Source organism: Molothrus ater, chromosome 25 (genome assembly GCF_012460135.2).
Source record: "Molothrus ater isolate BHLD 08-10-18 breed brown headed cowbird chromosome 25, BPBGC_Mater_1.1, whole genome shotgun sequence".
Lineage (NCBI taxonomy): Eukaryota > Metazoa > Chordata > Aves > Passeriformes > Icteridae > Molothrus > Molothrus ater.
The window spans coordinates 5,223,334-5,237,730 of record NC_050502.2 but is presented as its reverse complement, the minus strand read 5'-3'; the positions used below and the strand labels follow the sequence as shown (position 1 = coordinate 5,237,730).

At 61.1% G+C, this 14,397-nt stretch overlaps 1 protein-coding gene across 3 annotated transcripts in view; it reads left to right on the top strand.

The window, feature by feature from the left end:
• The first annotated feature begins 9,816 nt into the window (after positions 1-9,816).
• GRM4 (glutamate metabotropic receptor 4) overlaps positions 9,817-14,397 on the top strand; it is a 34,467-nt gene continuing 29,886 nt past the window's right edge. The window contains exon 1 of one of the 3 annotated variants that reach the window (XM_036398211.2): positions 9,817-9,931. The gene's annotated coding sequence lies outside the window, so the exon portion shown is untranslated. Of the gene's footprint in view, positions 9,932-10,661; positions 10,895-12,054; positions 12,231-14,397 lie in introns of those variants that run through there. The other 2 variants (XM_036398213.2, XM_036398212.2) reach the window with 2 other exon arrangements.

Genomic DNA, 14,397 nt, shown 5'->3' with positions numbered 1-14,397 from the left:
CATCCCGCCATCCCAGTTTCCCAGTAACATGAAACCTCCTCGGGGCTGCGTGCCGGGAGCACAAAGCCTGGGGCTGCTGCGGGGGGCAGCGCTGGCCCCGCTCCCGGCTCCCCCCACACTCCGGCGCTTGTGCACCGAGCGTGTGGGGCTCAGGTGGGTGGGGGGAGGCTGCCAGCCCAGCCGGGGCCCCGCGTGGCACGAAGGAGGTGGCAGGAATCAGGGCAGCACCGGAATGGAGCCGTGCCCCGGGAGGATGCGGCTGAGCCGCGCCGGGGGTGGCGGCGACTCCCTCACCTCTGGTGTCCCCACGCAGGGAATGTGCCAGGGGTGAGAAAATCCCTGCGGGCGCTCCCTGGAGCCCCTTCCCCTCTGCTCTGGCCTGGGGGATGCGGATGGCAGGGAGGAGGGAGGGGAGAGGCCGGAGAGGAGCCGCTGTAAATCATTAACGGGGACGCGGTGGAGGGGAATGCGAGGGGTCATTAATCGAGGGCTCTCTGGCGGGCTCGCAGTGGGGTCTGGCCGCCTGGTATTTTTTTAATAAAGGTATTTTATTGCACATCAAATCTGATCAGGGCAGCGAAGGGAGGTCATGGCTGCTGGCAGCATCCAAAGAGGGGTGGGGGATGCACTGCCAAGCGCTTGCAGGGGGCTGGAGGACACGCAGTATAAGGATAGGGGATGTTTTTCCTGATTTTCCCAGCCGTTCTTAGCTCCTCCATGCCCTGGAGTCTCTCTGTATGATAGGGAAGGAGCCCCTCACTCCCTGGCCAGCTCTGAGTCCACTGTGGCAAAGGGGACGCACCAGGGGCTCCAAGAAAAACACTTTCCCCAGCCAAATTCCTTGACACTTTCCCGTTTACTCAGCTCCGGTTGGAAAAGCATCGAGGACCGGGGGACTTCCCTCGTCCCGGTGACTCAGGTGCTGGTCACCGGGGTGACTCAGCTGCTGGCAGTCCCGGCTCCGGAGGCACAGGAGCCCTGGGGTGACACAGAGGCAGGGGAATGGGAACGGGAGGCGATGCCGGAGCTGACGGGACGGGGAATGGGTCCAAGCTGGCTGCTGGTGAAAGGGAGGGAGCGGGAGCCAGAGCAGCCCTGCTCGTGTCCCCTCCATGGCCTGGGGGTTTGACCAAAGGGCTTTGGGAGGACATGGGTCAGGGCGGGCAGAGGGTCACCCCTAATGGCCAGTGAATGACCCGAGGCGGCAGGGCGGGATGGAGCGTCCTCGGATGGAACCGGCGGGTTTTCCTGCGGGGGACGCGCTCCCACGTCGCCAGAATCACAGAATTATGGAATAATTTAGGTCGGAAAAGCCAACGCTGCGGTTTCCTGCTGCCACCTAACGGGGAGAGGCTCCGGCTGTGGAGCGGGGTGGAGGGAGGGCTCCGCGTCCTCCCCCCGCCGCCCCGGAGGAGTCCCAGCGTCCCTCACCGGGAGCAGCGCGGCGCGGGATGGGCTGGGGGCAAAGTGGGGCCGGGCAGGGCTGAGGCACGTTCCCGTCCCTCCTCCTGCAGTGCCCGCGGGGAGGTGCTTGGTCCCCTGGGGAAGGACATTCGGGACCCGGCTGCAGGGCTGAGCCCTCCACGTGCTGCTCTCTTTGTCCCCAGAGCTCAGGGACAGCGGGTTTGTCCCTATCAGGGGACCCCCAGGCACATGGCATGTCCCTGCAGCTCTCCCGTTCCCGGGGGAATGTGACACCCAGCCGGGCCGGGATTAGGGCCGGCTATAAAGGGATGGGCCGGGGGTCACCGCTTCCCTCCCGGCTCCGGTTACTCGGTGCCTGGCCCGGCTCTGCCAGGGGCTCATCTTTCAAATGGCAGGGACAGAATGGCAGGGGGGCTGTGGGGGCAGCAAGGGGCTCAGGGGCTGGGAGGGGGGATCTGCGAGGCTGGAAGGCACCATGGGGCTGAGCACCCCAGCCCTCCGTGCCCCCAAACCCACGGAGGTGGGAGCAGGCTGTGCTTATCCCCATGGCCCCTGGCCAGGAAAATCACCTTCCCCACCTTCAAGGCTTCACTGAGGGGCAGGGTGTTCCTGATGGGATGGATGCCCCCATGCATCATGAGAGCAGCCAGGTGGGACTTTGCCAGGCTGTCACCCACCTTCCCAGCCAGCTCCGGGCCCGGGGAACGGCTCCCTTGGCAACTGCTCCTGGGTGTGTGGGAGCGGAGCCGCACGCGTGGCTCCCCCCGAGGGGAGCGTCACGACACGGCGGCTGCGGGCTGGGGGGCGGCTCCCGTGACTCGGAGCCGGGGGAGGACAGCGCTGTTCCCATCCCTGACGAGCGGTCCCAGAGTCCCTGCGGGGCGGGAGAGAGCACCCCCAAACGAGCCCACCTGGCACCCACGCCGCCCTTAAATAGAAGGACGTGGCTTCTTGGAGGGCCCCTGCTCCCCAGCACCCGTGGAAGAGGCTGGAGCAGGGATCTGCCCTGGAGATTCAGGGGAGGGTCCTGAGGGGGCTGCGGAGGTGGAACCTGTGTTTCACCTGCTGCACGAGCTGATGGGAGGCCGATGCACAGGAGCTGCTTGCTCAGGCTGTGCCACACCTGGGGGCTGGAGGGGACAGTCCCCACCGCAGCCGTGTGTGTGTGTGTGTGTGTGTATTTAGGACAATGATTGCTCCAGACACCTTCTCCCCATCCCCTGGGCCGCAGGGATGCCCGTGCCGGGTCCGTTCTGCTGCACGGCTGCAATGAGTGTGGCTTCCACGGGAAGGCACTGCTGCCCCTAACCTCACCCTAAATCCACCCCTACCTGGGCGGAGAGTGCACAGTGGAGGTTAGGGGGACCAAGGGACCCTAACCCGAAACCCTAACGATAACCCTAATAAAAACATACCTCATTCCCAAAAAATATTGGAAAAAGAGGGGTTTCCTTACTTAAGATTTCTGATAGGACGGAAAAAGGAGGATTTTCCACTCAATTCAAGCCTTTAAAAATCCTAAACCTTACCCTTAACCTTGACCATGAGCCTGAGCTTGACCCTGACTCTGACCCTAACCCTAAACATAACCCTAAGCCTAGCCCTAGGCAAAAAAAAAGCAGCCTAGGGCTAAGGCTGGTTCCAAAGAAAAAGCTGTGGAGGAAGGCAGGTTGTGGCAGTTTTGTGTTCCCCTTGGGATGCCTTTTGCAGCTGCAGTGTGCCTGGAGCTCTGGGCATTGTGGTTTAAAAAACCCTAACTCTAGGTGGAACTCTAACCCTAGGCAGTAAACCCAGCCACTTGCCTGGGGCTTGGGGAGCTGTGGGAGAGAGAAAAAGCAAAAAAACCACCCCAATTGTAACAATAAAGGGTTTGAATATTGTGCAGTGAAGTGGGGCTGGAGCCTCTGCTGAGCTCTGCAAAAGCAGGGAAATAGGAAGGAGCTCGGAATGGATTGACAGCACCCAAACTGGGAGCAGAAAGCAGCTGGGGGGACTGGAGGGGTTTGGGGGGGTGGCTGCTGGCAGGTGCCATGAGCCTGTGGTGTGTGAGAGGTGGTGGATGTGACTGGGATGGGTCTGGATGGGATCCAGGGTGGTGCTGGGGGAGCTGCTCCCTCCTGGGATGACTTTGCTGGCGCAGAGATGCGGCCACGAGGATGGGGAACCTCTTGGGATGCTGCTGCACAGTGTGGGATCCCTCCTCCCTCTCCCTAAACCCTTTTGTGACTTTCCCAAAAGCCACTTTCTGGCATGGGAAGAGGCGTGGGGGGGGTCACCCCAGCACTGGCTGGGGGCCCCTCCCAGCACAGCCCCTCACTGCGGCACCGATCGATGACCAACATAATTACTCCTGCAAAGGCAAATCCGTGCTGGCCTCGGCTGCTTGGTAGCACTCCAAGGAAGACAGAGTTTCCCTGCAAGGATGAGGCCATGAATATTTTATGTCCGAGGAGGATATTTCTTTCAGGAGGTTGTTGCATGAATTATGGAGAAGTTGGGAGGAGAATTCGGGTGCTGCTCGCCGGGGTCGGCTCTGGGCTGGAGGCTGTGGGGCTTTACCTCAGGTTCCTTTCCCTGGGCAAGGTGTGCCCCTCACTCCCCACCACAGCAGCAATCAGGGCATGCTGGAGGAGCCTCTGGTGCAAATCCATCCCCGTTTGGGGCAGTTTGTTCTCCAGCAGAGCAGGTTGGTGCGCGCAGAGCGAACGGGGCAGTTTTGGCACGGGTTGGGCGTGGGATGGGTGCTCAGCTGCCGGTCTGGAGGTGTGTGAGGGGGGTACAGCAGCTTCCCTGGACACCTGGAGGGGACAAGCAAGGAGTGGAGCCCATCCCTGCTTTGCCCATCTCCTTAGGCCTGGATGGGTGCTGGAGATGCTGGGGCTTGGTGCTGGGCCCACCCAGCATCCTGTGGCTTTCCATTTCCAGTCCCAGTCCCTCACCAGAGCTGGTGCTGCTGCTCTCCTCTCCCTTCTGCCCTGTCCCCTGCCCATGTCCTGCATCCCAGGTGCTGCTGCAACCTTGCTCCAGCACAGCTGGTTGGGAAAAACAAGGGGATTGTCTTCCATGCCATCCCTGCCTTCTGTGTTAGTTAATGTGTAAAGATTTTCCTCTAATTGTCCTGTGGGTGCAGAGGGAGTGTGTGCTGCCTGGCCGTCACAGTTAATTTTACCAGCAAATGTTCTCTCTCCTTCCCTATTCTCTATTTTTTTTTTTTTTTTGAGATTTAAAGAAAACATTTCCAGCTGCTCATGATCCCTGTGGGTGGATAAAAAACCCCTCCTGCACCGAAATGGAAATGCAGACAGAGCTGTCTGTCCTTGTTTCCTTTCCCAATGCTGGGTTTGAGGGACAGGGTTGTGCCTTTGGCATGTTGCACTGGGGACAGGGGACACCTCTGGCTTTAAAAACAAAACTGGTGGCAGAACAGGAAGGTTGGTTCATAGGAGCAGGGTGGCACCACTGGGACCCTGATGCTGGTTTGGGGGCAAGTCCTGCTCTCTCTGAAGCATCAGCACAAAAAGCTGCTGATGGTGCAGGACAAGGGATTTCCAGGAGAACATTGTGCCTCAGCTTTTCATGTTTCTGTATTGTTTAAACCCCAAATTTGGAGCAATCACTGCCCAAAATAACCTCTGGCCACTCAGCACGTCCCTGGGCCTGAGCCCTTCTCTCCTTTTCTATAAAGCGACAGCTCCTAACTGGGATGGGAGCAGTTCACCAGTTGCACTGAGTGGGTCACACTGGAGGGCACATCCAGCAGGAGCCCTCGTGTTTTGAGTGGGGTGCAGGGCTGGGCTGCCAAGGCACCCAAATCCCCTGCTCCTTCCCCAAGCTGGAGCAGCAGCTGCAGGAGGGAGGCAGGACATGGCCCAGGGCACGGAGCTGACAGAACTGCCCGTTTTTGGAGATGCTGGAACCATCTCACGGGGTCAGTGAGCAGGGGCAAAGCAGCAGCTTCTCTTTCCTGGGGGCTGAGGCCGGCAGGGTCCATCGCTGTGCTGAGCTGTGCTGGCCTCTGCTCTGCTCCTGCGGGTGTCCCCGTGTGGGTCTGCCCTGGGCTGGCTCTCTCCTCAGCCGCTCTCTCGCCATTAGGTGGAACTGTTGCAGAGGAGAAGAGCGATGCTGCTGCCCGACTTCGGGCTCTCATAGCCAGGCACGGGCTCTTTGTCCTCGTGTCACGGCAGCAGGGAGGTACAGAGGGGGATTTTTAGGCTGGATACGCCCAAGAAAGGGGAATAACCCCCCGAGAAGAGGCTCTGAGGCTGCAGCAAGAGGAGGTTTGGGGAGAGAGGCATTGCCTCCATGGCAGCTCCCCAGTGCACTCCATCCCCTCCTTGCTGCCATGGGGGAAAGCCCAGAAGCCCAGAAATGTCCCCTTGGTGGCCTCTGAGAGGCAGGGCTGGTTCCTTGGTGCCACCTGGGGTTTCTCTGGGGGTCCCACATCAGCTGGGGGCTGTGGGTGCCTGGCAGGACCCTGGGCTGCAGGAAAGCCTCTGGTGGGAGCTTGACAGCCCCAAAGTAGGTGAAAGGCTGGCAGGGAGCTGGCACAGGTACAGGAGCCTTCCTCACGAGGAGGAGGAGGAGGAGGAGTTGTCATCACTGCCAGCCTGCAGCCGAATCATCCCTCGTTCATTGCTGATTCCTCCCCGCAAGCCCGGATGGGTTTTTTCTTTTTTTTTTTCTTTTTATTTTTTTTCCCCGCATTTCTTTAAAATGCAACTTTTCCCATCAAGATCTGTTAGTCATGAGGCGTATAATGAGTTTTATATATATTTAAGTGGTCTGACATTCGGCATTCCATTATCCCCACTCCTTGAGAGAGGCACGGACCCGATGTGTGAATGTCAAGCCCATGCGAGCACAGGCAGTGCTGCTGCTCCTGCTCCCGAAAGATCCAGATCTATTACCCACCTTCATGTGCTGAGGCTGTGTGGGAGTCTCTTTCTTCAGGAAAGAAATCCAAGGCTGCTTTTTTTTATTTTTTTCCCTCCTTGGCCTATTATTTAGTTGTTTTTGGAGGGGCCGAGCTGAGTTATTCTGTTGGTTTTGTTTGTCCCTTCGGTGACCTGCCCAGCTCAGGGTGAGCTGATGGCTTTTTGCAAGCAGCTCATGCAATTCCTGCTGGAAAATGTGGGGGCTGAGCCAGGGTCACCCCCCTCATTCCCTGCCAACTTCCACAGACACTTTTCCCATCCCTGTCCTCTTGCTATGGCTCAGCTCTGCCTGACGTCAGTGAAAATCTTCCCTTTGCTACAAAATCCCTGAGGAGAGTGTCATCACAGCTCTTTCTTTCTTTCTTTTCCTCCTCAAATCCTTCCTCTGCTCTTTTCTTTTCTTCTGACCTGTCCTTTTATTTCTTCCTGTTCCACCAGCACTGCAGGACCTGTGTCCCTGTGCTGCTGCTCCTCCCAGCCACGTTTCTCCCTCAGACAATTGGGACACTGGAAAAGCATCCCCAGCCACCCCCACCCCTTACCCTGCAAACTTATTTTTCTTTAAATACACACGAAAATAGCTCTTGCCGGGCCTTCTGCTTTTTAATTGTGTAGATATTACAGCTAATTACAGTTCTATTAATATTTCACTTTGAATTAAAGATTTATTTTCCGCACCCTTCTATCCAGGAGGGAATTCACACCCCAGGCGATTGCAGGCACTGGCAATGCAGCCCCCAGATGAAAAGGGCTGGGTGTGATTCCTGAGCCTCCATCTCTTTGACAGGAGTGACCCATGAGGAGGAAGGAGGAGGTGGTGGCTTGGCCATAAATTATTCAAAGCCCTTTTGCAGAGCTGAGCCGGAATGTCCAGTCCATAAGATGCGGTTTCAGGTTTTCCTATATTAAAAAAAAAAAAATCAAATCAAATTGCAAGCAGTTGTGTCTCCTGGATGGTGCTTGGTGGCCTCAGCAGTGGACACAGTGACCTTCCTGGCTGGCCAGGGGCCAGGGCAGCAGGAGGCTGGAGCTGCGAGCCCAGAGCTGAGCCTGCCTGGGGACAGCTATGGGATGAGTGGGCTCAGGGCTGCCAGAGCCTCCTGCACGGATCCTGTGAGCCTGGGAGTTCAGGGAGAGGCTGCTTGGGGCCCTGGAGGTGCTGGGGCAGCCTGGATGAACAGGAGCATGGAGCTGGGGACAGGCTCAGGCCCCAGCCCTGCCCTCGGGACGAGGAACTCGCTCAGCTCCTCTGGCTCTGTGCCTGCAGAGCTGATATCGATCCTGGCGGACTTCCCCGTGTCCATTTGCTGATGGCATCGAACTCTCCTGGAGGGTTTGATCGGCTCTGACCCCGGCACTGAGCAGGAGCCCTCGCAGCGACCTTTGTGGGGTTTGCAGAGCTGCTCTCGGGGTAACCCCACGGGCAAACTGCACCCCTGCCATCACCGCGGTGTCTGCCACCCTCTCAGCCCCTTGGCTGAGGGACCTTTCCTGTTGTTGTGCCGGGGGAATCACCAGCCTCAGCTGGATTTCCAAATGTTAATTGGGCCCTGACGTTCCCGGTGGTGACACGAGCGCTGTGCTGGTATTTTGGGTCCTGGCTGGCAGGGGCTGTGAGCAGGGGAGACGTGCAGGCCGTGAGGCTGGGAGAGGAGAAGAGAGGCACTGCCAGCTCAGCCGTGGTGGGAAGAGCATCCTGCAGTCCCTGGGATTCAGGGGGTTGAATCTTTGGGAGGGTTGGGTTATGATTTTCCACTGCAGCCAGGGCAGCAGTGAGGCACTCCTGAATGAGCCAGCTGCCAGAGCAGCTCAGGTGATGCTTCAGCCAAAATTCTCCACAATTTATCCCAAACACCTTCCCCCAGGGATTCTTTGGGACTGGGAAGGTCAGAGCAGGGTGGCCTGGAGTCCTCATGACCCCAGACTGTGAGCAGAGCGCCCTTGTTTCTCCTTGTTTCTTAGAAATCCCCAGGAGCTGAGGGCTTCACCCGATTTAGAGCAGGGACCTTGACCTTAGGGTGCCTCTAAAAGCTACTTTTGGCAAGGGATTTGTGCCTGGCTTATCCTGTGGTGTCTGGAGTCCCCTCAGCCCTGATTTGGGGCAGGCAGGGGCTCCTGTCCTCCAGGAACTTGGTCTTTGTGTTCTCTCCCCACTGAGCACAGTGCAGATTTCCTTTGTGTGTTCAACTCCTGGCATCAGCACTGCCATGGCTGGGGATGCTCACATGGGGGGTTGTGGGGCTGTGCCCCCTCCTCTGTCCCACTCAAGCAGAGTGACAGCAAACACCACTCCTGTTCTTGCTGTAAACAAAACCACTGTAACAGCCTGGTGGCTCTGCAGCTCTGGCCAGCATCCCGTGAGCACCTGGATCCAAGGGAATATTCCAGTGGCAGGAAGGTGGCTGGGCAGCTTCTCAGGGGCTGCACCTCTGGGGAGGCCAGGGCTCTTTCAAATCCCACCACTGGAGCTGGGCAATCCCAAGTGCTTCGGCAAAACGGGCTCCTCTCCACCCTCCTAACCAGGATTTGGGTGGAAAGGAGCCTTTTCCGAGGGCAAGCAGCCCGTCTGGGCCCTGGCTGACCCTCACCAGGGCTGCGATTTCGCTGTTACAAACGAGCAACACAAGTCACCCCTCAGGGAAAATGAGGCTGGAATCGCGTGTTTGTGGTCCGTGCTCGGTTCTTTGGTGCCCCACAGCCAGACCCCGCGGATGGGTCCCCCAGGAGGGGCTGGGAGCTGCGGCAGCCCCGCGTGCCCGCAGGTGAGCGTCAGGCTGTGCCCAAATTGCTCCGGTGACCGAGCAATCACCGCCGTGTCATTACCGTGATGGATCGCAGCAGTTAATGTGTCAATGGCCATTACCGGGGGGTTGTGTTTTCGCTGGATTAATGAATCGACACCGCACGACGGGCTCCTCGGAGCCGCGGGGCCCGGCGGGGGGGCACAGACGGGGAAAGCAGGCGAGGCAGGAGCCGAGCTCCGCGGGGCGCGGGGTCGGCAGCGTTTTCTGGGAGGGAGAAGAGAAGGGCAACGGCTTGGGGTGACAGCATCCTCCCTCGTCGCTGCTTGCGGGAGCTGCTCCCACCTGGAAACGGGAATTGGAGGATGGCTGTCGCTGCAGGGAGCCGGAGACCCTCAGCATCCTGGCAGGGAGACCCTTCCTCCAGGAGCCGGGGGTCCGCCGGGGCGGGGGTCCCCGCGCTGCGCTAGTGCTTTAAGAGGCTGGCAAAGCCGGCGGCGGGCTTCCAGCTCCTCTTCATGCAAAACTTCCCCGGCCCCGGCTCTCCTCCTCCTCCCCCTTTTCCCCCTCCTCCTCCCCCTTCTCCACCTCTTCCTCCTCCTCCTCCTCCTCCTCGCCGCGGCTGCGGTGCGCGGAGCGCGGCGGGTCCCGCCCGGCTGCGGCTCGCTCGGCTCCCGGGCCGGGCCGGGGCTGGGGGGGCCGGGGCCGCCCCCGCCGCACGCCGCAGGGCCCCCCCGGGCTGCCCGCGCCCCCGGGCCGGGGGCGGATCGCGGCACCGGGCACCGGGCGGAGACGGGGCCGGCGGCGCCGCCAACTTGGCACTGCCCGCGGGTAAGTGCGGGCGGCGCGGGGGGAGCATCCCGGTGTCCCCGCACCTTCCCCCGGGGCTGGAGTGCCCCTCGCTCCCCCTCCCTGCAGCCTCGCCGCTCTCCCCCTCCACAACGCTCCGGCGAATTTTCCGCCTTTCCTTCTATTTTTGGGCTGGGGGGGCTGCGACAGCGGGGGCTGCAGCCCAGAACCCCCAGCGCTCCCCCCTCTCCCACTCATCGCATCATTCATTGCTGGGGACTGCGGAGCGCTGCCCCCTCCTCGCCCCGCTGCTCCCCCCATCGAGGGGCACGGAGGGCACCCCTTGCCCCGGTCCCCAACCCGCCACCTTTGTCCCCAGAGGTGCCCACTGGCCGGCGAGGGCTCCGGGAGGGGAGCTGGGGGCTCGTCCGGACGGAGGGGGCTGGCAGGGGTCGGGGCAGGAGGCGGCGGGCAGGGGCGGGTGGCCGTGACCGTGGCCGAGCCGCCGGCGGGGGCTGCCCTCGCCTCGCCGCAGCGGGCAGCGCCCGCAGAGCCGCCGCAGGGCAGGGCAGGGGGGACAGGGGAGCTGCGAAGGGCTGAAGGCGCTTCCCCTGCCGGCTCGGAGGGGCTGTGGGGGGTACGATCCTTCCTCGGCGCCGGAGCGACCCCTCGGAGGCAGCCCTGGGCCGGGCAGAGCCCCGCTCCGGCACGGGGTCGGTTCCTCTCCCGAGCGTTCTCCCGCTCCTTGGCGCTCTCCGGGCGAGCGGATCTGAGGCGTCGGGAGCCGCTGGGGAAGTTGGCAACCGTGAGAAAAAACCGGAGAACTCTCCCACTGCCTGCCCGGGTGCAGCCCCGCCAGCCCTCCTCCTCCTCCTCCTCCTCCTCCTCCTCCCCTCGGTGTGATGAGTTTGCCGTGCTCTGCCAGCCGGGTGATTTTCCGTGGGCTGCTCCGGCGCTGGGGGATGCCCGCTGCCTTCGGCGGCGGCTGCGACGGAGAGGCTGCGGGTGAGTCACCGCCTTTGCCATCGCCATCAGCGCTGCAGGTGACCTGTGGCTCGGGGCTCGGCGGGGGTGGCACCAGGCAGGGCTGGCTGCGGTGGCACCTCAGGAACCCACGGGCAGTGGCCGTGTGCCCCGGGCAGGGCTCGGGGAGGGGCGGAGGGATGGAAGGATGGAAGAGAAGGAGCAGAGCTGATCTGTTGAATGCAGCGAGGAGCTCGGGAAAACACCACGAGAACTGCCAAAAGAATAAGCTCGTTTCCTTCCCCGCGTTTGAGCCCTGTAAGCAGCGTTTATCTGCATCAGGCAGTGGGGGATGCTCTGTGGGAAGTGCCGGGCAAGGCTGTGAGGGGGAGAGCTGGGACAAGACCCTTTTCCCTGTGACCTGCCACCTCTGCGCCGGGGTGCTCGCTCCGATGGGATGTGCAGAGATCCCTCTTTATTCTGGCCAGCCTGGCCAGGCTGGAGGGGCAGTGCTCCTGGTGGGGGTGGTCCCTCTGTGAAGGCAGAGGGTCCCCATGGGCAGTGGTGGCTCCAGTTGCCCCAGGCTGGGGGGCTACAGGCAAAGCCCTTCTGAGGATGGCATCAGGCACTGGCTTCGGGGTGCTGAGCTGCACCTCGGGGTGTCGGAGCAGTGTCAAGGGGATTTTCCCATGGGAATCCAAGCTCGAGTGGAGCCATGGCCTGGCCCCACATCCCAGGGGCCAGCATCGCCCTGCGGAGCAGCCTGACGGCTCCCCGAAAAAGAGCATCACGTGCTTCAACTTTGGCATCAGGCAGGAGGAGGATGGATTTGTCAGCTCAGCCACCCCCTTCCAGCTCTTCCCAGAAAGGCAACGGCTTGAAGAAGTGGCAGGTCCTAATTATAACATACGTGAACCCGCGCCCGCCGCCCTCCCCGGCTTCGTGCCCGCTGCGGGCACCGGCTCTTCCTCCCGGGCACTGCATCTCACCGAGGGTTTTCCTCCCTGCAGTTCCCTGGATGGCCCCGCACAGAGCCTGGCTCAGGATGGGGGTCTCTGGAGTCACCGCCGGGGGGGTGTGGGCAGGGGCTGGCACTGCCAGACCGCAGTGTCGGGGCGTGGGTGTGATGGGGAGCGGGGACACCGCGCGCTGCCGCGGGCACCGCCGGGCACCAGCAGTCAGGCCGTGCTCTCGCTCAGAGCCAGCACCGTCCCAAATTGCAGATGGCGATAAAAAATTAATTGCGGGATTCTGCTGCACGTGGCAGGAGCGGGGACCAGCACCAGCGGCGGCTCCTTCCTTCCCTCCCTCCTTCCCTCCCAGCCGCTGGAGCTCTGCGCTGGCTGCCCGCGGACACCTCGCGCCGCCTGCCCGCAAGGTGAGCTGCTGCTCTCTCTCCGCTTGCTCCGGGGCTGGATCCTGCTCGCCTTCCCCCCCTGCCGCGCCATCCCATCCTTCAAAGTGAGGGATTAGCCCTGACCCGCTTGGCAGCGGGAGGGAGGCGGAAGGAGAGGGCTTGCTGCAGTTAAGGACAAATATAAATATGGTGTGATAAACGTTCCCTGGATTTCCTTTGTGCCCTACGGGAGCACTTTTGGTTGGACTTCAGCATCCTTCAGGAGATGCTCCGGGGCACTGAGGTGGGTGGTCATACCCAGCTTTTCCCCACCACGGGGCTCTGAGCCAGGTGCTGGCAGGACCTGGCTGCAGAGAGGACGAGTTGGCACCTTGGTGATGGGCTCGGGCTTGTGCGAATGTTGTGCTATCGGTTCATGCATCGATTGAGGGGTTGCTGGGGCAGGGGCTGTGTTTTGGAGCTCACTGGGGGGTTTGGATGGCACAATCTGGGGTCTCTGCTCTCTGCTGCCTGCTGAGCCATAGCCTTGCTTCTCCGAGCGGACACTGGGGTACTGGACCTGAATGCTTAAGGTTTTGCCTGTCGGGAGAGAACTTAACCTGGCATCCCCTCCCTCTGTCCACGTCTCAATTCTGCTCTACTTCATGGAGCTTTTGCAATTAAAAAGACCAGGAGCCAAGCAAAGTACCCTGTAGCTGCTTGCAAGCGGGAAGAGTGAGTGTACACTAATTGGGATATTGTGCTGCCTGCTGGCTGGCCCTGCTTGCTGGAGGAAGAGCAGGTGGGGAAAGAAATAGCCTTGATTTTCAAAAAGATGCTGTGGAGCTGGTAGGAACCAGTGTGGCTTAAGCTGGCACAGCCCTCCCAGTGCCAGGGCTGGGCTGGAATCTCTGGTGCTGGTGGAGCCGGGCTCTTTGGCAGCTGGGGATGGGTGCAGGTGAGTGCTGGGTGCTCTTGGCTGATTATTGCTGCATCTCCTGGGCTGTAACCAGCTCAGCTTCTGCTGGGTTTAACAAGCCCCAGAAAATGCTCTGGCTTTGAACTGGGAGATGATGGATCCTGCTGCAGGCAGAGCTCTGGGCAGTGGGGTCTGTCCGGAGTGTGTCCACCACAGTCCAGCCTGGGCAGTGCTTGCAGGGATGTGCAGGAGGAGCTGCGGGAAGGAGCCACAGAGGCGATGCCTGGGGTGGCTGGTTGCTCCTCCAGGCACTGGAGAGGGTTTTGCAGCAGGAGATCTCTGTGATGTGGGGGAATTTTTAATCAGAGTTTGATTTCATGGAATCACAGAATGGTTCGGGTTGGAAGGGACCTTAACGCTCATCCAGTTCCAGCCCTTGAAATGGGCACGGACACTTTTCACTCGACCAGGTCGCCCCAAGAGGGGCTCGCCTGCCCAGCTGAGCCCTCTCCTGTTCCTTCCAGGGCCCTCGGTGGCTGAGGATGCCGGTGGCCCTGTGGCCACCACTAGAGGGGGGCAGGATGCCACCGTGCTCCATCCATGTCCGGGGCGCCGGGACCCGCAGGGCTCTGCCTGTCCTGGGGCAGCAGCACCGGCTCCCTCTGCCCTGGCGCTGCTCAGCCCACCCTGGCTCGGGCAGGGGATGACCCACACCCGGGAGATCTCGGTTTGCTGGGTGCTTGTGCCACCTCCCAGATCCAGATCGGGCTGTGGCATAGCCGGGATGAGGGCGGTGGGAGGGCTCTGTCCTCACCGATGCTGTGCTGGTGCAAGTAGGAGAAAGCAGATTTTCTCCTTCCTTTGGGGCTGGGGTAAGCACCGTGCTGAGTGATGATCCTACCCTGTTACTGCCTTATTGCCACCCTCGTGGTGCCCCTGTGGAGCCGGGCAGGTGGAACAGGAGGGTGGCTGTGGCCCCTCGCTGCCCGGTGTGTGTGGGTAAGGATGTTCCCTGCTCCATGAGCACCTGCTGTAGGCAGGTGTCTTCTTCCAGATGTGCACCTCCCTCCAGATGTGCCCCTGGTGGAGCAGCTGCTTTGGGGAGGCTCAGGCATGGTGGAACCAGGGTCTGGGCTGTGTGGAAGCAGCGACCTGAGTGTGGCTGAGGAGCCTGCTGGGGACAGGTGGAGGGGACAGGGGTGCTCATCTGTCACCCCTTCCTGGGCCGTTTGCAGCAGGGGCTCATCGGGTAACTCCGGCTCCATCTCCCCCGTGAGGGATCCGAACCAG